This window comes from Stomoxys calcitrans, chromosome 1 (assembly GCF_963082655.1).
Source record: "Stomoxys calcitrans chromosome 1, idStoCalc2.1, whole genome shotgun sequence".
Classification (NCBI taxonomy): Eukaryota; Metazoa; Arthropoda; class Insecta; order Diptera; family Muscidae; genus Stomoxys; species Stomoxys calcitrans.
This window is the reverse complement of record NC_081552.1, coordinates 233,737,492-233,760,175: the sequence shown is the minus strand read 5'-3', so window position 1 is coordinate 233,760,175 and position 22,684 is coordinate 233,737,492. Positions and strand designations below refer to the sequence as shown.

The window sequence follows — 22,684 nt, the reverse complement described above, 5'->3', positions numbered from 1 at the left end:
TTCTTGAGCCCCTGGAAGCCGCCTATTCTATTTATCTAAAATTTTGCACATAATGTTCTTTTATGACTTCCAACAACTGTGCTTTGTACGGTCCAAATCGGTTCATAACCTGATATAGCTCCCATATAAACCGATCTCCCGATTTGACTTCATGAGCCGCTACAAGCCGCAATTTTGCCGGATTTGGCTGAAAATTAGCATGTAGTGTTCTGTTACGACTTCCAACAACTGTGGCTGAAGAAGCTTTAATTTTTGCTGGTTTCACAGAAGTTTGGTATATATTGGGTTGCCCAAGAAGTAATTGCGGAGTTTTTAAAAGAAAGTAAATGCATTTTTAATAAAACTTAAAATGAACTTTAATCAAATATACTTTTTTTTACACTTTTTTTCTAAAGCAAGCTAAAAGTAACAGCTGATAACTGACAGAAGAAAGAATGCAATTACAGAGTCACAAGCTGTGAAAAAATTTGTCAACGCCGACTATATGAAAAATCCGCAATTACTTTTTGGGCAACCCAATAGAATAAAATTATGCCCTTCATTTAAATTTAGGTTAGGTTAGCTTGAAAAGAGGATGCAGATATTAATCCGCCCCATGTCACTATGGACGTACACCCAAGCCAGTAATTGGCTTGTTGTGCGCTCTAAATACTAAACAGTAACCTCGAAAAAGAAAATCCAAGTTAGGAATTCCGTGCTGCTTACAAAATCCTTAAATTATTTCCATATCCAGCCCGTAAGTTAGTTCATGTCTGGTATAGTGTCCCCACCTAAGTGCCGATATCTGTTGAACGCGAAAGCCGGGCAATGATAAAGGAAATGCTCCAACGTCTCATCATCTTCCCCTCATGACCTACACATACTATCATTTGCCACACCGATTTTACATAACAGAGCTCGTAGTCCTGTGTGTCCCGTGTTATGATACCAATAGCTATACTGACCTCCTTCTTACTTCCTTTCAGTAATAGCCTCGTCTTCTCCCGATCTGGATCCCCCATAGGATTTTTGCCGTCCTACCGACCGTTTCGTTGTTCCACAAGGTTACATGCGCTTTTGTCGCCCACGTCCTTAACTCTGAGTGCGTCGAACCGAAAGTCTTCGGCTTAACCAAGTTTATTGACGGCAGTCCTTTGGCCTTCATTGCTAAATTGGCTGCTCTTTCATTTCTCCTTACTGTGTTATGGCCCGTCATCCAAAGGATGCGGATTTTGCCATGCTCAATGAAGGCGTTAATCTTCTTCTTACACTGCGAGACTGTTCGTGACCTTACCCTTCTGGCTGTTATTGCCCTAACTGTCGGTAAAGATGTTCACAATCGACGTCCTCGCGTTAGCACCACACCACCTCACGCAATCCGTGATCGCCCGGATCTCCGCCTGCAGGACCGTATTATGGTCAGGCAGTATGAAACAGATATCAGTCTCGGGGTTCTCAATGTAAACACCCAGGCCCACTCTGTCCTCTAGCTTTGATCCATCCGTGCAACATGATCTTCCACATGACAATACTGGGGTTCCGTCAATCCAAGACTGTGCCGATGGCAGCAGAGCCTCGAACTCGACTTCAAGGTTCATCTCAGGTATCCGATCGGTAACCTCTGCCCTTCCTTCCAGGTTTCCTATCGTCGTCTCGATTATACCGCAATGGTATGAACTGTTCCCATCCTCAATCCATTCTCCTTTCGCCTTAAGTCTCGTTCATTTAAATTTAGTTAGTAAAAATTTTTAGCAGAATCCAAGGTGGTGGGTTTCCAAGATTCGGCCCGGCCGAACTTAGCACGCTTTCACTTGTTTCTTTATAACACTCAAGTATACCTCTGTGCAAAAGATTAGAGCTCCATTATTTTTATACCCACCACCGAAAAATGGGGGTATATTCTTTTTGTCATTCCGTTTGCAACACATAGAAATATCCATTTCCGACCCTATAAAGTATGAGCATATTCTTGATCAGCGTAAAAATCTAAGACCATCTAGCCATGTCCGTCTGTCTGTCTGTCCGTCCGTCTGAGGGTCTGTCTGTTGAAATCACGTTACAGTCTTTAAAAATAGAGATATTGAGTTGAAATTTTGCACAGATTCTTTTTTTGTCCACAAGCAGGTTAAGTTCGAAGATGGGCTATATCGGACTATATCTTGATATAGCCCCCATATAGGCCGATCCGCCGATTTAGGGTCATAGACCCATAAAAGCCACATTTATCATCCGATTTTGTTGAAATTTTGAACAGTGAGTTGTGGTAGGCCCTTCGACATCTTTCTGCAATTTGGCCCAGATCGGTTCAGATTTGGATATAGCTGCCATATAGACCGATCTCTCGATTTAAGATATTGGGCCCATAAAAGGCGCATTATTGTCAGATTTTGCCAAAATTTGGGACCGTGAGTTGTGTTAGGCCCTTCGACATCTTTCTGCAATTTGGTCCAGATCGGTTCAGATTTGGATATAGCTGCCATATAGGTCGATCTCTCGATTTAAAGTATTGGGCCCATAAAAGGCGCATTTATTGTCAGATTTTGCCAAAATTTGGGACAGTGAGTTGTGTTAGGCCCTTCGACATTCTTCTGCAATTTGGCTTAGATCGGTCCAGATTTGGATATAGCTGCCATATAGACCGATCCGCCGATTTAGTATCTTAGGCCCATAAAAGCCACATTTACTACCCGATTTTGCTGAAATTTGGGACAGTGAGTTGTGTTAGGCCCTTCGACATTTTTCTGCAATTTGGCCCAGATCGGTTCAGATTTGGATATAGCTGCCATATAGGTCGATCTCTCGATTTAAGGTATTGGGCCCATAAAAGGCGCATTTATTGTTCGATTTTGCCAAAATTTGGGACAGTGAGTTGTGTTAGGCCCTTCGACATTCTTCTGCAATTTGGCTTAGATCGGTTCAGATTTGGATATAGCTGCCATATAGACCGATCTCTTGTTTTGAGGTTTTTGGCCTATAAAAGGCGCATTTATTGTCCGATGTCCCCGAAATTTGGGACAGTGAGTTAAGTTAAGCCCCTCGACGTACTTCTGCAATTTGGCCCCGATCGGTTCAAACTTGGATATAGCTGCCATATAGACCGATCCGCCGATTTAGTATCTTAGGCCCATAAAAACCACATTTATTACCCAATTTTGCTGAAATTTGGGACAGTGAGTTGTGTTAGGCCCTTCGACATCTTTCTGCAATTTGGCCCAGATCGGTTCAGATTTGGATATAGCTGCTATATAGGTCGATCTCTCGATTTAAAGTATTGGGCCCATAAAAGGCGCATTTAGTGTTCGATTTCGCCAAAATTTGGGACAGTAAGTTAGGTTAAGCCCCTCGACATACCTCTGTAATATGGCACAAGTCCGTCCAGGTTTGGATATAGCTGCCATATAGACCGATCTCTCGATTTAAGGTATTGGGCCCATAAAAGGTGCATTTATTATCCGATGTCGCTGAAATTTGGGACAGTGAGTTGTATTAGGCTCTTGCAGATTTTTTTGCAACTTGGCTCAGATCGGTCCAGATTTGGATATAGCTGTCATATAGTCCGATATCTCGATTTAAAGTCTTGGCCCCATAAATGGCGCATTTATAGTCCGATTTCACTGAAATTCCACACATTGACATATGCTAGGCTTTTCGACATCCGTGTTGTATTTGGTTCAGATCGGTTTATTTTGTGAGTTGTGTTAGGCCCTTCGACATCTTTCTGCAATTTGGCCCAGATCGGTTCAGATTTGGATATAGCTGCTATATAGGTCGATCTCTCGATTTAAAGTATTGGGCCCATAAAAGGCGCATTTAGTGTTCGATTTCGCCAAAATTTGGGACAGTAAGTTAGGTTAAGCCCCTCGACATACCTCTGCAATATGGCACAAGTCCGTCCAGGTTTGGATATAGCTGCCATATAGACCGATCTCTCGATTTAAGGTATTGGGCCCATAAAAGGTGCATTTATTATCCGATGTCGCTGAAATTTGGGACAGTGAGTTGTATTAGGCTCTTGCAGATTTTTTTGCAACTTGGCTCAGATCGGTCCAGATTTGGATATAGCTGTCATATAGTCCGATATCTCGATTTAAAGTCTTGGCCCCATAAATGGCGCATTTATAGTCCGATTTCACTGAAATTCCACACATTGACATATGCTAGGCTTTTCGACATCCGTGTTGTATTTGGTTCAGATCGGTTTATTTTGTGAGTTGTGTTAGGCCCTTCGACATCTTTCTGCAATTTGGCCCAGATCGGTTCAGATTTGGATATAGCTGCTATATAGGTCGATCTCTCGATTTAAAGTATTGGGCCCATAAAAGGCGCATTTAGTGTTCGATTTCGCCAAAATTTGGGACAGTAAGTTAGGTTAAGCCCCTCGACATACCTCTGCAATATGGCACAAGTCCGTCCAGGTTTGGATATAGCTGCCATATAGACCGATCTCTCGATTTAAGGTATTGGGCCCATAAAAGGTGCATTTATTATCCGATGTCGCTGAAATTTGGGACAGTGAGTTGTATTAGGCTCTTGCAGATTTTTTTGCAACTTGGCTCAGATCGGTCCAGATTTGGATATAGCTGTCATATAGTCCGATATCTCGATTTAAAGTCTTGGCCCCATAAATGGCGCATTTATAGTCCGATTTCACTGAAATTCCACACATTGACATATGCTAGGCTTTTCGACATCCGTGTTGTATTTGGTTCAGATCGGTTTATTTTTAGATATATACTATAGAGACCAATATTTTGTTGTACTCAATTGAACACTGAATTGTTGTTATTAGTATTTGGCCCAATTTGGAACATATTACGATATAGCTGCTATGAGGCATAAGGTATGCATTCTTCGCCTGATTTTGGCGAAAGGTGGTTTACATATATAACCGAGGTGGTGGGGATCCAAAGTTCAGCCCGGCCGAACCTAACGCCTTTTTACTTGTTGTTCAACGAGAGGTTATGCACTGTGCGGCGTGCCGCAATTCGTCGCAGTGCCACTCCACTTTGGGGAGAAGTTTTTACATGGCAAAGTACCTTAAAAATGTCGCCAGCATTAGGAGGGAATAACCACCGCTGAAAAGGTTCTCGCTCTGATATTAGCAATTTTAAATTATTTTTAAAAGCATTTATACCCTCATCACTGCTATCGCGACACTTGTTGGGTATTCAGTTATGTTAAACTTCTCGACAGAGAAGTGTTGACTTGACTGTCAATAGCCATTGTTAGGAGCACAGTCTCCCCTCTGTAATTCTGTGATATATGCAAAATTCTTTGAAAAACTACAAAACAAGACATAATGCATTCTTATCAGATTTTGTTGAAAGCCAAAAGGGCGGTACCATTTCAAATATTTGTATTGCATTGTTTCAGCTCTCATTGCATGCCGATAAATGGATGGTAATGGAGGTAATAGATTTCTAGGTGACATTGCATCAGGGTGTTATAATTATGGAATCTTTTACACACTTCTCCGATTAAGTGGCACACATCTCCACAATATAAACCCCCCCAGTTAAGAAAATACTTTCATTTATAGTTCCAAAATGTCAAATAGTTATCTACTTGGCATTTGTACGCTCTTTACTCTACTTGCGTTCATCCTTGCAGGTTACCTCTACGAGTTGGAACCTGATAATGATGCATTTTTTGAAGCGTGTCCTGGAAGCAAAGATTTAAGCGAATTCTTGGATTTGCAGCATTTTCGCATGGAATCACTGGGTGAAAAGATTAAAATGAGTGGTAATATGACTCACCACCTAAAAGGGGTTAAGCCTACGGATAGCATTCATGTAAGTTCTTTTGTTGTTGAGCCGCAGGATATTCTCTTATACGTATTATCCTTGTATCCTTTCAGCTGCATATTGAAATTTTTAAATTTGGTCGCGGTGCTTGGCAAATGACCCCATTTACTATTATAATAAATGATTTTTGTTCAAAACAATTTGATCCCACCAGTCCTTGGTTTCAGGTGTTCTATAAGAATGTGCAAGTGAATGATCGCAAATGCATCAATAATTATGGGGTAAGTAGTGCTAAAGAACCTCATGAAACTTTGGCACATTACACATTTGTTTAGCAAATTTATCGCTTCCAGCCTTTTGATTTCGATGCAGTTTTTAATTTGTCAACAACAAGAATGGAGGGACGTTACAAAATAGAAGCAAGGATTTCGGCATTTGAGAATGGCATAGTAAAGCTGCCCTTTTATATGTGTTTGCAAATTATTGGAGATCTATATCGAAAGCTTTAAGCCGAGTGTATCACTTTGCCGCCTGGCTGAAGTCAATATGAAGTCAAGTAGAAAGTCTTGCGAAAGGAGAATAAAGAACTTTGCCCTCATAGACGTTGAGTTGTTGTTTCAAAAAAAAAAATTAATTGATTATATCAGGAAAAAAACAAGTAAAAGCGTATTAAGTTCGGCCGGGCCGAATCTTATATACCCTCCACCATGGATCGCCTTTGTCGAGTTCTTGCCACGGTATCTCTTTTAAGGAAAACAAAGGATAAAAGCAAAGAATTGCAATGTTATTGGAACAATATGAAGTTATGGTTCATTGCGGACCTTAATTGAACTGAATATTGGAGACCATAGTAGAAGTCATTGTGTAAAATTTCAGCCAAATCTAGTAAGAATTGCGCACTTTAGGGGCTGAAGAAGTAAAATAGGGAGATCGGTTTATAGGGGAGCTGTATGAGGCTATAAACCGTTTCCTTCCTCATGCAAAATTTCAGCCGAATCGGATAATAACTGCGCACTCTAGAGGCGCAAGAAGTCAAGACCCCAGATCAGTTTATATGGAAGCTATGTCAGGTTATGGACCGATTTGAACTATTCTTAACACAGTTGTTGGAAGTCATAACAAAAATCGTCGAGCAAAATTTCAGCCAAATCGGATAATAATTGCGTCTTCTAGTGGCTCAAAAAGTCAAGACCCCAGATCGGTTTATATGGAAGCTATGTCAGGTTATGGACCGATTTGAACTATTCTTAGCACAGTTGTTGGAAGTCATAACAAAATACCTCATGCAAAATTTCAGCCAAATCGGATAGGAATTGCGCAGTCTAGAGGCTCAAGAAGTCAAGACCCCAGATCGGTTTATATGGAAGCTATGTCAGATTATGGACCGATTTGAACTATTCTTAGCACAGTTGTTGAAAGCCATTACAAAACACCTCATGCAAAATTTCAGCCAAATCGGATAGGAATTGCTCCCTGTAAAGGCTCAAGAAGTCAAGACCCCAGATTGGTTTATATGGCAGCTATGTCAGGTTATGGACCGATTTGCACCATTCTTAATACGTTTGTTGGAAGTCATAACAAAACACCTCATGCAAAATTTCAGCCAAATCGGATAGGAATTGCTCCCTGTAAAGGCTCAAGAAGTCAAGAAGTCGGTTTATATGGCGGCTATATCAAAACGTGAACCGATATAGCCCATTTACAATCCCAACCGACCTACACTAATAAGAAGTATTTGTGCAAAATTTCGAGCGGCTACCTTTACTCCTTGGAAAGTTAGAGTGCTTTCGACAGACAGACGGACGGACATGGCTAGTTCGACTTATAATGTCATGACGATCAAGAATATATATACTTTATGGGGTCTTAGACGAATATTTCGAGGAGTTACAAACAGAATGACGAAATTAGTATACCCCCATCCTATGGTGGAGGGTATAATAATTCAAGCAAATTAGTATCGATTTTCCATTTTTCAAATCTGCACGAACTTTCAAATGATAATCTCTAGGGAAACTTTCTCTTAGCAATAAGTCCTGTCCGATTCCAATGGTAACCCAATTATAGGGGCCTTCCTTATATATTACACAGCGAATGTAGTGCTGCTAAGTGACAACACATGGTATAGAAGATTTAAACGGTTGATAGCCTTACATTTTTCACCACCTCTAAATGAGGGTGATAAAACCACTGAAACATTTTCTCTTATACGAGGGCTGCTATATAAATTTCTGGCCTAATCATGGAAATGTAAATGTTTATCACCCAAAATGGTTCATAAATCATTCTCCCGTTTTTTATACCCACCACCATAGAATTGAGGTATACTAATCTAGTCATTCCGTTTGTAACAACTCGAAATATTGATCTAGGACCCCATAAAGTCTCGACATTCTGAGTCGATCTAGCCATGTCCGCGGTCGAACGCATAAAGCTAGCCGCTTGAAATTTTGGACAGATACTTAATATTAAGGACTTGAAGACGTCCACTGCTTTGCTGTCATTGGCTAGAAAAGACATCTCAGTCATTGTGTCCGTCATGATAGGTCACTGTCTAATCGGAAAACTTGCTGACAGACTAAAGGTTGCCAGCAACGACCTTTGCAGAAGCTGTAGGGACATCGAGGAAGAAGAGACTATGGAACACCTTCTGTGTGTGTGTGTGTCCCGCAGTAGCAGTTGGAAGGAGTTCCACTTTAGGTTCTCATTTCTCTGAGAACCTGTCTGATTTAGCGGATGTGAACATTCACAAGTTATAGGGCTTTCTAAAGCGATCTGGATGGTTAAACGGCAGGAACTAGAAGGCTTCTTCCTTCTTCTGTTCCTGTGGTATCACAATGGACGAAAACAAAACGTCTAAGTGAGTGCGATGGTAGACTGACACTTAAACCTAACCTAACCTAACCTAATAATAACGTAGGTCGTTGGGAAATGCAAATGGGCCATATTGGTTCAGATTTGGATATAGCTCCCATATAAACCGATCTCCAGATTTGACTTCTTGAGCCCCTGGAAGCCGCAATGTTTGCCCGATTTGGCTGAAATTTTGCATGTAGTGTTCTGTTACGATTTTCCGCAACTGTGCCAAGTACGGTCCGAATCGATATACAACCTGATATAGCTCCCATATAAACCGATCTCCCGATTTGACTTCTTGAGCCCCTGGAAGCCGTAAATTTCGTCCGATTTGGCTGAAATTTTGCATGCGGTGTTCTGTTATGACTTCCAACAACTGTGCCAAGTAAGGTTCAAATCGGTAAAGAACATGATATAGCTTCATTTTAAACCGATATCCAGATTTAACTTCTTGAGCCCCTGGAAGCCTAAATTTTCATCCGATTTGACTGAAATTCTGCACATAGTGTTCTGTTATGATTTCCCGCAGCTGTGCCAAGTACGGTCCGAATCGGTCTATAACCTGATATAGCTCCCCTGTAAACCGATCTCCCGATTTGAGTTCTAAGCCCGTGAAAGACCCTATTTTCATCCGATTTGACTTTGCACATAGTGTTCTGTTATGACTTCCAACAACTGTGCCAAGTAAGGTTCAAATCGGTAAAGAACATGATATAGGTTCATTTCAAACCGATCTCCAGATTTGACTTCTTGAGCCCATGGAAGACGCAATTTTCATCCGATTTGGGTGAAATTTTCCATGTAATGTTCTGTTACGGTCAGAATCGGTCCTGTTATATGTCATGCTAAGTATGTATGTACGAATCGGTTTATAACCTGATATAGCTGCCATATAAACCGATCTGGGATCGTGAATTCTTAACCCTCTAGAGGACGCAATTCTCACCCGATTTAGCTGAATTTTAGTATGGGGTGTTCTGTTTTAGATTCCAAAAGCGATGCTTAGTATGGTGCGAATTGGTTTATAACCTGATATAACTCCCATATAAAGAGATCTCGGATCTTGGCTTCTTGAGCGTCTAGAGGGCGCAATTGTCGTTGTGGTATGACTTCCAACAACTGTGCAACGTATGGTTAAAATCAGTCCATAACCTGATATAGATGTCATACTAACCGATCTCGGATCTTGACTTGAGCCTCTAGAGGGCGCAATTCTTACCCGATTCGGTTGTAATTTAGTATGGGGGTTTTATTATGAATTCAAAGAAAGTATGGTCAACATCAGTTCATTACCTGATATAGCTGCGATATAAACCGACTCCGGATCTTGACTTCCAGAACCTCTAGAGGGCGCAATTCTTACCTGATTTGGCTATAATTTTGTATGAGGAATTTTATTATGGATAACAACAACGGTGCAAAGTAATGACCAATTCAGTTCATTTTCTGATATAGCTGACATATAAGCCGATCTTGGATCTTGACTTCTTGAGCCTTTAGGCACAAATCTTATCCAAATTAGCTGAAACTAAGTATGAGGTATTTTTTTTTTATAGATTTCAACAACTGTACTAAATATGGTGAACATCGGTTTGTAATCTGATATAAAGGGTGATTTTTTTGAGGTTAGGATTTTCATGCATTAGTATTTGACAGATCACGTGGGATTTCAGACATGGTGTCAAAGAGAAAGATGCTCAGTATGCTTTGACATTTCATCATGAATAGACTTACTAACGAGCAACGCTTGCAAATCATTGAATTTTATTACCAAAATCAGTGTTCGGTTCGAAATGTGTTCAAATTTTAACAAATTTTGTTCAGCGATGAGACTCATTTCTGGTTGAATGGCTACGTAAATAAGCAAAATTGCCGCATTTGGAGTGAAGAGCAACCAGAAGCCGTTCAAGAACTGCCCATGCATCCTAAAAAATGCACTGTTTGGTGTGGTTTGTACGCTGGTGGAATCATTGGACCGTATTTTTTCAAAGATGCTGTTGGACGCAACGTTACGGTGAATGAACACATTTCGAACCGAACACAGATTTTGGTAATAAAATTCAATGATTTGCAAGCGTTGCTCGTTAGTAAGTCTATTCATGATGAAATGTCAAAGCATACTGAGCATCTTTCTCTTTGACACCATGTCTGAAATCCCACGTGATCTGTCAAATACTAATGCATGAAAATCCTAACCTCAAAAAAATCACCCTTTAGCTTCCATATAAACCGATCTCCCGATTATATTTAATGAGCCTCTAGAGGGCACAATTCTAATTCTATTCGGCTGAACAAGACTTCTCCTATGACTTTCAACATCCGTGGTAAATATGGTCTGAATCGGTCTATAACTTGTTATAGATCCCATATAAACCGATTTCCCGATTTTATTTCTTGATCCCTATTAGGGCGCAATTCTTATCCGATTTGGCTGAAATTTTGCACAATGACTTCTTATATGGTCTTCAACATCCAAAACAAGTATCGGTCGATAATCTGATAAAGCTCCAATAGCATGGTCATGTTTTTCCATTATCCTTTGTTTGTCTGTAAATATTGGGTTGCCCAAAAAGTAATTGCGGATTTTTTTTTAAAGAAAGTAAATGCATTTTTCATAAAACTTAGAATGAACTTTAATCAAATATACCTTTTTTACACTTTTTTTCTAAAGCAAGCTAAAAGTAACAGCTGATAACTGACAGAAGAAAGAATGCAATTACAGAGTCACAAGCTGTAAAAAAATTTGTCAACGCCGACTATATGAAAAATCCGCAATTACTTTTTGGGCAACCCAATAGATACTGGGTAAAGAACTAGACAAATGCTATTCATGGGTGATGGGTTGTCAAGATGTCTTTTTGCTCACCTTAAGAGTCTCTGGTAATGAGCTCGACATTTTGTGTTTATTACAAGGCATAATAATGTGTTGTACTATGACCTTTCTCAAAATTATTGATTGAATATCAATTTCAAGTATTCCAATCAATGTTATTTAAAATTGAGCACGTCTCTTGGGGAATGTGTTGATGAACGCATTAATCAAACAAAAACAACTAAGCGTGTAAAAAAATTGTTTTCTTTTTTTTTTGTCGAAATTCTAGTCTGGCTTCACATGAGGCACGTTTTTTTTAAGGTTTTGCCTCTTCACAGACTTGATCAACATTTAGTTTATGATGATTTGTTATTTGAGGTTTCTTTTACACCACTATTTCTCTGGACGGGATAGCTGTTCTGTTTTTTTTTCAAATAATAACCTCGGTTAACAAATGATTTAAGCTAATCTTCAATACATTGGCCAGCAGCAAAAAAAGGTGGGCAAAACCTCGTGTTTAATGTTTTTTTTTGTTTTCAGCTTGAACGCCATATTTTGCCATAGACTCTATGCAATCCATAATTACCACACTTTGTTAGTTTATGGCATTTGGGAATTTTTGTTGTTGTTATGTTATCTCTTTGGGTCTTTGTTTATAAACAAATTGTGAAAAACCAACCATTGAACATTGAATAGTAGAAATACGTCAATATTTTTATTTAATTGGTATTCAATCAATGCTTTATCAATTCATGGTTGGTAATGCGTCCGCTTATGCGTCTGGCCAGTTTGAATTACATGCTCATTGTGATTTTGTGATTTTAAAGACACTCATGCCAACATCAATGCCATGAAAGGCATTTAAAATTCAAGGCACGAAAATTTTAGTTTAAAGGATATGATTTGCATAGAAAAATAGGAAAGACTAATTTGTTAGTGTCAGTGATGGGCTTAGGTGATGAATATTTGGGGAACTGCAGTTGGTTAGCAGCGCAGAGGCTAGTCCACTAATGACGCTGAAAGCCTGGGTACGATTCCTGGCGTGAGCATTAGACAAAAATTTTCTGCAGTAAGTTATCCCCTTCTAACGCTGGCGACTTTTGTCCTAAGGCTGATGACTTAGGGAGCCTATATCCACATATTGACGGATTAGGAAAAAACTTAGATAGATAGACTTTTGGGCCAAAACAACTAAAAATGTAGGCTTCTAAGAGCTGAGGATGTCAAATCCGGGATCAATTTATATGTGGGCTATATCTGTTTATACACCGATTCGGATCATACTTGGCATGGATGTTGGAAATCATAACACAAGTCTTTGTTCCAAATTTCAACTAAATTGAATGAAAATTTAAGCTTCTAAGGGCTCAAGAAGTCAAATCCGGGGATCGGTTTATATGGAGGCTATATCTGATTACAGACTGATTCGGATCATACTTGGCATGGATGTTGGAAATCATAACACAAGTCTTTGTTCCAAATTTCAACTAAATCGAATGAAAATTTAAGCTTCTAAGGGCTCAAGAAGTCAAATCCGGGGATCGGTTTATATGGGGACTACATCTGTTTATATCCTTTATGGGGTCGCAGATAAATATTTCCAGGTGTTACAAACGGAATGACTAGATTGGTATACTAATCATTGGACCACCATCCTATGGTGGTAGGTATAAAAATGGTATGACATTGTAAAACTTCATGTAAAAACTTCTCTCCAAAGAGCTGTAGCTCTGCGGCACGCCGTTCGGACTCGGCTATAAAAAGGAGGTTCCTTATCATTAAGCTTAAATTTGAATCGGACAGCACTCATTGATATGTAAGAAGTTTGCCCTTGTTCCTTAATGAAATGTTTGCAAAATATTTCAGGTTATTATATGCCGAAATTTGTACACCTCCATTCTATGGTGCAGGGTATAAAAATGTCCGTGTGGGTTTTGCCCAGCTGGCGGCATTTGCGAGGTACTATGCCATGCATAAAACCCATGTTAAAATTTTCCCCAAAGAGGTGCCGCACTGCGGCATACCGTTCGTACTCGGCTATGTTCATAGAAAAATTTGCAACTTGCATACTACCATTTCGGAAAAAAGTTTCTTAATGTCAAGTAAAAAATATTTCATAATGTGAAATTTTTCTTTAAATTTTTTATCATTTGTTAAAATTTGAAGTTTTAAATATTTTTATACCCACTACGGAAGGATACATTTTGCCATTTTGTTTGCAACACATCGAAATATTATCGCATTTATCGTCCGATGTCGCCGAAATTTGCAACAGTGAGTTGTGTTAGACCCCTCGATATCTCTATGCAATTTGGCCCAGATCGGTCCAGATTTGGATATAGCTGCCATATAGACCGATCTCTCGATTTATGATTTTGGGCCCATAAAAGCCACATTCATTGTCTGATTTGGCCGAAATTTGGGACAGTAAGTTGTGTTAGGCCCCTCGACATCTTTATGAAATTTGGCCCAGATGGGTCCAGATTCGGATATAGCTGCCATATAGACCGATCTCTCCATTTAAGGTCTTGGGCCCCTAAAAGGCGCATTTATTGTCCGATTTCGCTGAAATTTGGGACAGTGAGTTGTGTTAGCCCCTTCGACATCCTTCTTCAATTTGACTAAGATCGGATCAGATTAAGATATAGCTGCCATATAGACCGATCTCTCGATTTAAGGTCTTGGGCCCCTAAAATGCGCATTTATTTTCCGATTTTGCTGAAATTTGGTACAGTGAGTTTTGTTAGGGTCTTCGACATCCTTCTGCAAGTTGGACCAGATCGGTGCAGATTTGAATATAACTGCCATATAGACCGATCTCTCGGTTTTTGGTCTTGGATCCATAAAAGACGCATTTATTGTTCTATTTCGCCAAAATTTGGGACAGAGACTTGTATTAGGCCCTTCGACATCCCTCTTTAATTTGGCCCAGAACGGTGCAGATTTGAATAAAGCTGCCATATAGACCGATCTCTTGGTTTAAAGTCTTGGCCCCATAAAAGGCACATTTATGATCCAATTTCGCTGAAATTTGACACAGTGACTTATGTTATGTTTTTCGACATGTGAGTTTGATATGGTTCAGATCGGTCTATATTGGGATATAGCTACCAAAAGGACCAATATTTTGTTCTACAAAATTGAGCAATGAATTGTACTTATTAGACCACTCAAGTTCCGTGCCGAATTTGGTTCAAATCGAACAATATTTCGTTTTAGCTGCAATGGGAGCATAAATTATGCATTTTTCACCGGATTATGACAAAAAGTAGTTTACATGTATACCCGAGTTGGTGGGTATCCAAAGTTCGGCCCGGCCGAACTTAACGCCTTTATATTTGTTTTTTTTTCAGTGAACCACTATTATTTTTATGCAGTTCAGTCCGGCCGAACTTAACACCTTTTTACTTGATTTTTATGCAGAAACACTAAAGAAAAACATAACACAACAAATACCACTTTGTTTCAGGTCATTTCAACATTTGACTTGGTGTCATACACTGAGCTTATAACGTTTCCTGATTGCCTTCATTTTTACTAGTTTTCGATTTTTCCTCTTCCCGCCTATTAAATGGCACTTTGTTGCCTAAGACGTCAGCGACCTCAAATAACGATAATTTTCAATTTTTTCCCCTCATTTATATGTGTTTTATGTAATACCATCTTAAGTATTTTGTAGCCAATCATCGAACTGGTCTGGAAGGCATGGCCAGAATAATTTGACATAAGCGTTTTTAAACGAAACACACACACAAAAAATAAAATTTTAAACCTTTTATTGACCACACAACATACATAACAAAGATGTTAACAGAAAGAAGACAGTTCAAAAGAGAGCCAAATAATGGGCCGGCAAAGAAAATAAGTCAACAAAACAATTATAACAAAAAAAAAAAAAATAAAATAATCCGCTTAAAATGATGTGCTAATAAATAAAAAAAAAAAATGTTTCACGCTTACAGAAAGATCCATGATAAACATGAGACCAGAACTGTTGAATGGTGGTTAGTAAAAAATTTATCCAAATCTGTTTGCTTCTACTTCTGTATCGCATCGCAATGCCGTCTAACTTTGATTGTCTCCATGATAAAGACCCTATCTTTCATTTGGCGTCAACAGAAGATACATTGACGTCAACAGAAGATCCCTAAATTATGGATACACAAAAGTTTACAACAACAACAAATTTTGCCCATGAACATTCCTCTAAGGAACAGGGGCAAACTTCTCACATATCAATGAGTGCAGTCCGATTCAAGTTTAGGCTCAATGATAAGGGACCTCCTTTCTATAGCCGAGTCCGAATGGCGTGCCGCAGTGCGACACCTATTTGGAGAGAACCAACGCTTGTGATATGCACCTTAAATGCAATGAATTCGATCCGTTTTTAAAACGAATCATAACTGGAGATGAAAAATGGATTGTTTACAACAACGTTAGTCGAAAACGATCATGGTGAACCAGCTCAAACCACTTCAAAGGCTGATATCCACCAAAAGAAGGTTATGCTGTCTGTTTGGTGGGATTGAAAGGGTGTGGCATATTTTGAGCTGCTTCCAAGGAACCAAACGATTAATTCGGATGTTTACCGTCAACAATTGGACAAATTGCATACAGCCATCAAGGAGAAGCGACCAGAATTGGTCAATCGTAAAGGTGTTATATTTCACCAGGACAACGCACACATCTTTGGTCACTCGTCAAAAACTGAGTGAGCTTGGCTGGGAACTTTTGATGCATCCACCATATAGCCCTGACCTTGCACCATCAGACTACCATTTATTTCGATCTTTGCAGAACTCCTTAAATGGTAAAACATCTTTGGTCACTCGCCAAAAACTGAGTGAGTTTGGCTGGGAACTTTTGAGGCATCCACCATATAGCCCTGACCTTGCACCCTCAGACTACCATTTATTTCGATCTTTGCAGAACTCCTTAAATGGTAAAACTTTCGGCAATGATGAGGCTATAAAATCGCACTTGGTTTAGTTTTTTGCAGGCCATAAAGGCCAGAAGTTCTATGAGCGTGGAATACTAAATTTGCCAGGAAGATGGCAAAAGGTTATCGAACAAAATGGCAATTATATATTTGATTAAAGTTCATTCTAAGTTTTATTAAAAATGCTTTTAAAAAATCCGCAATTACTTTTTGGGCAACCCAATATTTTTGCTCTTGATTCCCATTTCGGATTAGTCGTCAACAGAAACAGATTTTCTAAAGACTCCAAATTCAAATGGGTTCATTCTAAGTTTTATTAAAAATGCATTTACTTTCTTTTAAAAAATCCTTTCTTTTAAAAAAAATACTTTCTTTGAAAAAATCCGCAATTACTTTTTGGGCAACCCAATATTTTTGCTCTTGATTCCCATTTCGGATTAGTCGTCAACAGAAACAGATTTTCCGAAGACTCCAAATTCAAATGGGTTCATTCTAAGTGTTATAAAAAATGCATTTTCTTTCTTTAAAAAAATCCGCAATTACTTTTTGGGCAACCCAATATTTTTGCTCTTGATTCCCATTTCGGATTAGTCGTCAACAGAAACAGATTTTCTAAAGACTCCAAATTCAAATGGGCTCATTCTAAGTGTTATTAAAAATGCATTTACTTTCTTTTAAAAAATCCTTTCTTTAAAAAAAAATACTTTCATTTAAAAAATCCGCAATTACTTTTTGGGCAACCCAATATTTTTGCTCTTGATTCCCATTTCGGATTAGTCGGCAACACAAACAGATTTTCTGAAGACTCCAAATTCAAATGGGTTCATTCTAAGTTTTATTAAAAATGCATTTACTTTCTTTTAAAAAATCCGCAATTACTTTTTGGGCAACCCAATATTTTTGCTCTTGATTCCCATTTCGGTTTATTAGTCAACAGATACAGATTTTCTGAAGACTCCAAATCCAAATGGGTTTTTTAAAGATTGACATCAACAAAAGACCCATGTGTAATGGAAATTTTAAAACAAATGATATATTTTGATACCAAAACCACTGTGCATCGTATACACAAAACAATAAAGCGTAAGAAATATTGATGTTCATGCAAAAAACAATGCCAACAATCGCCGCAATATAACGCATCTTTGATCATACAAAAAGATCAGAAGAGTCTGTAGTAAGGTTGGGACAATAAAGCAACATGAGAAACTCAGAAAAAAAAAATACTGTCAGTCTGCTATCGGGTTAATCTCCCATTGGACTTAATTGTGTTACTTTTGTGAATCCAAAAATCTTCGAACGGAATATTTGCTTTGAATATAAATTGGTTAAATCAGTGAATGTGAATGTTGGGCTTGTTCAAACTTTTTCTTGTCTGTCTTAGACTTTTTTCAATCCATTGTTCACTTAACTCATTCGTTTGTTTGTCTCATAGTATACCAAAATTAAGAGAATATTTTTAGTTGGCTCAAGTAGAGAAAGGGAGACTGGTGTAGAAATTCTTCCTTATTACTTCCCTGCACTGGGTGGCTTTGGTCTCTATAAACTCAGTATTTTTTTTTCAATTTGATTTTTTTTTTATTGTCTTCCTTCTACGTTTTTGCACGTCGCTATTGTGTGGTTTGTTTTTGTTTTTGGTTTTTTTGCAATTTTTTTTTTTTACATTTCATTTTTCATTGACTTTGCTTGATTTGGCACGTCTTCGACTTTAATTGAAAATTCTTTATCGCGGTTTTACGCCTTTACACTTTTGTTCGGTTCTTTCCAACTTCCGTGGCTTGAGGTCAAAAAGTATCAATTACCAATTTATCTATGATCGCTTGTTGTTTGTGGCTTATACAAGGCTTATCGAAGAAAGATGTTAACGGTAAAGTTGCTAACCATTGAATATTTCTATAATTGGTGTATTTTTAGGCTTGTAGTACATTGACATTTATATGAGAAACTAAAAAAAAAAGAAATTGTATAACGACATATGGACGAAAAAATATCCTACAAATAAATGCGTGGTAAGTTCGGCCGGGTCGAATCTTGGGAACCCACTAGCATGGATTCTGCTAAAAATGTATACAAAATAAAATTTAGTTCTAGGGCATAATTTTATATTACAATACCAAACTTTTGTCAAAACAGCAAAATTAAAGCTTCTAGGAACCGAATAAGGATGATCGAGTGATTGGTTTACATGGCGGCTATATCAGGTTATAGACCGATTTGGACCGTATTTGGCACAGTTGTTGGAAGTCATAACAGAACCCCACATGCAAAATTTCAGTCAAATCGGACGAAAATTGCGGCTTGTAAGGGCTCAAGAAGTCAAATCGGGAGATCGGTTGATATGGGAGCTATATCAGGTTAAAGACTGATTTGGATCATATTTGGCACAATTGTTGAAAGTCATAATAGAATACTGTGTGCAAAATTTCAGCTAAATCGGACAAAAATTGTGGATCCCAGGGGCTCAAGAAGTCAAATCGCGAGATCAGTTTATATGGGAGCTATATCAGGTTACAAACCCATTTGGACCAAACTTCGCACAGTTGTTGGAAGTCATAACAGAACACCGCATGCAAAATTTCAGCCAAATCGGACAAAAAATGTGGCTTTCAGGGGCTCGAGAAGTAAAATCAAGAGATCGGTTTATATGGGAACTATATCAGGTTTTAGACCGATTTGAACCGTACTGCGCACAGTTGTTGAAAGTCATAATAGAACACTGTGTGCAAAATTTCAGCTAAATCGGACAACAATTGTAGATCCCAGGGACTCAAGAAATCAAATCGGAAGATCGGTTTACATGGGAGCTATATCAGGTTATAGACCGATTTGGACCGTACTTGAAACATATTTTGGAAAACATAACCGAACACCGCGTGCAAAATTTCAGCCGAATCGAACCAAAATTGCGACTTCCAGGGGCTCAAGAAGTCAAATCGGGAGATCGGTTTACATGGGAGCTATATAAAGTTATAGACCGATTTGGACCGTACTTGGCACAGTGGTTGAAAATCATAACAGAACACCGCGTACAAAATTTTAGCTATATCGGACAAAAATTGAGGCTTCCAGGGGCTCAAGAAGTAAAATCGGGAGATCGGTTTACATGGGAGCTATATCAGGTTATGGACCGATTTGGACCGTACTAGGCACAGTGGTTAAAGGTCATAACAGAACACCGCGTGCAAAATTTTAGCCCAATCGGACAAAAATTGCGGCTTCCAGGGGTTCAAGAAATCAAATCGGGAGATCGGTTTATATGGGGGCTATAACAGGTTATAGACCGATTTGGACCGTACTAGGCACAGTGGTTGAAAGTCATAATAGAACACCGCGTGCAAAATTTTAGCCCAATCGGACAAAAATTGCGACTTCCAGGGATTCAAGAAGTCAAATCGGGATATCGGTTTATAAGGAAGCTATATCAGGATATAGACCGATTTGGACAGTATTTGGCACAGTTGTTGGAAGACATAATGGAACACCCACATGCAAAATTTCAGCCGAATTGGATAAAAATTGAGGCTTGTACGGACTCAAGAAATCAAATCGGGAGATCGGTTTATATGGGAGCTATATTAGGTTAAAGACTGATTTGGACCGTATTTGGCACAATTGTTGGAAGTCATAATAGAATACTGTGTGCAAAATTTCAGCTAAATCGGACAAAAATTGTGGATCCCAGGGACTCAAGAAATCAAATCGGGAGATCGGTTTATATGGGGGCTATAACAGGCTATAGACCGATTTGAACCGTACTAGGCACAGTGGTTGAAAGTCATAATAGAACATTGTGTGCAAAATTTCAGCTAAATCGGACAACAATTGTAGATCCCAGGGGCTCAAGAATTCAAATTGGCAGATCCATTTGAATTCCTGCAAAAATTCAACCAAATCGGACAAAAATTGCGACTTCCAGGGTCTCAAGAAGTTAAATCGAGGAGATCGGTTTATAAGGAAGCTATATCCAAATCTGAACCAATATGGCCCATTTGCAATCCCCAACGGCATACATTAACATAAGGTATCTATGCAAAATTTCAAGCGGCTAGCTTTACGCATTCGATCGCTATCGTGATTTCGACAGACGGACGGACATGGCTAGATCGTATCAGAATGTCGAGACGATCAAGAATAGATATATTTTATGGGGTCGCAGATCAATATTTCGAGGTGTTACATTTAGACTTTAATTTTGCATACGTATCGAAATATTAAATACAAACTTGTAAGATTTTCTTACGATAGGACCTAAATAGTGCCTACTACAGCCTTAAAGGGTCATATCGGATGGAAGATATATGTCGGAGGTATATCTAAATTTGGACCGATTTTGATGAAATTTTGCACACGTATTGGGGCGTTAAATAAAATGTCTCGTGCTTAATTTTGTTAAAATCGCATAAAAACTGTGGCTTCTACAGCCTTAAAAGGCCATATCGGATGAAAGATATATATGGGAGCTATAGGTAAAGCTGGCCCGATTTTGACGAAATTTTGTATGCACAAGAGGTCGTCAAATAAAACACCTTGTGCTTAATTTTGTACAGATCGGACCAAAACTGCGGATTCTAGAAGCCTAAAAGGTCGTATCGGATGAAAGATATATATGGGAGTTACATCTAAACCTGGTCCGATTTTGACGAAATTTTGCACACGTATAAAAACGTCAAATAAAACACCTCTGGACTAATTTTCTACTGATCGGAGCAAAATTGTGGCTTCTGCAGCCCGAAAAGGCCATATCGGATGAAAGATATGTATGGGAGCTATATCTAAATCTGGTCCGATTTTGACGAAATACACATTTGTATACACATGAGGACGTCGAATAAAACACTTCGCGCGAAATTTTGTAAAGATCGGTCCAAAGGTGTGGCTTCTACAGCCTAAAAAGACCATTGCGGATGAAAAATATATATGGAAGCTATACCTAAATCTGAACCGATGTTTTCCAAAATCAATAACGTTCGTTCTTAAACCAAACAAGTAAAAGCGTGCTAAGTTCGGCCGGGCCGAATCTTATATACCCTCTACCATGGATCGCATTTGTCGAGTTCTTTTCCCGGCATCTCTTCTTAGGCAAAAAAAGGATATAAGAAAAGATTTGCTCTGCTATTAGAGCGATATCAAGATATGGTCCGGTTTGGACCACAATTAAATTATATGTTGGAGACCTGTGTAAAATGTCAGCCAATTCGAATAGGAATTGCGCCCTTTGTGGGCTCAAGAAGTAAAATAGAGAGATCGATTTATATGGGAGCTGTATCGCGCTATAGATCGATTCCGACCATAATAAACACGTATGTTAATGGTCATGAGAGAATCCGTCGTACAAAATTCAAAATCAGGCAAATCGGATAATAATTGCGACCTCTAGAGGCTCAAGAAGTCAAGACCCCACATCTGTTTATATGACAGCTATATCAAGTTATTAACCGATTTGAACCATATTTGGCACAGTCGTTGGATATTATAACAAAATACTACGTGCAAAATTTCATTCCAATCGGATAAGAATTGCGCACTCTAGAGGCTCAAGAAGTCAAGACCCCAGATCGGTTTATATGGCAGCTATATGAGGTTATGGACCGATTTGAACCATACTTGGCACAGTTGTTGGATATCATAACAAAACACGTCGTGCGAAATTTCATTCCCATCGGATAAGAATTGCGCATTCTAGAGGCTCAAGAAGTCAAGACCCAAGATCGGTTTATAGGGCAGCTATATCAAAACATGGACCGATATGGCCCATTTACAATACCAACCGACCTACACTAATAAGAAGTATTTGAGCAAAATTTCAAGCGGCTAGCTTTACTCCTTCGGAAGTTAGCGTGCTTTCGACAGACAGACGGACGGACGGACGGACGGACGGACATGGCTAGATCGACATAAAATTTCACGACGATCAAGAATATATATACTTTATGGGGTCTCAGACGAATATTTCGAGTAGTTACAATCAGAATGACGAAATTAGTATACCCCCCATCTTATGGTGGAGGGTATAAAAAGGGCCTTGTGCAATATTTTATGACAATCGTACAACAAATGCGAACTGTAGATCACAAGAACACATGGACAGACAGACGGACATAGCTAAATCGAATCGGAAAGTGATTCTGTGTCGATCGGTATACTTATCAATGGGTCTATCTATCTTTCTCTTGAGAAACCGATTCTCTCGTAATTTTGCAGGAACGACTTTCTTATGACTCTCTATATAACTGGAGAATTTTATAGAATTCGGCCCAGATTTAGATATAGGTGTCATATATGTACTTAGATGTTCACCCCAAGAGCCATCGCAAGCGCATTGTTTAACCAATCTTGCCAAAATTTTGCACAACG

The 22,684-nt window shown here is 38.9% G+C and overlaps 1 protein-coding gene across 2 annotated transcripts in view; it reads right to left on the bottom strand.

Moving 5' to 3' along the window:
* LOC106092931 (ephexin-1) overlaps nt 1-22,684 on the bottom strand; it is a 186,998-nt gene that overhangs the window by 82,775 nt on the left and 81,539 nt on the right. The window lies entirely within an intron of this gene.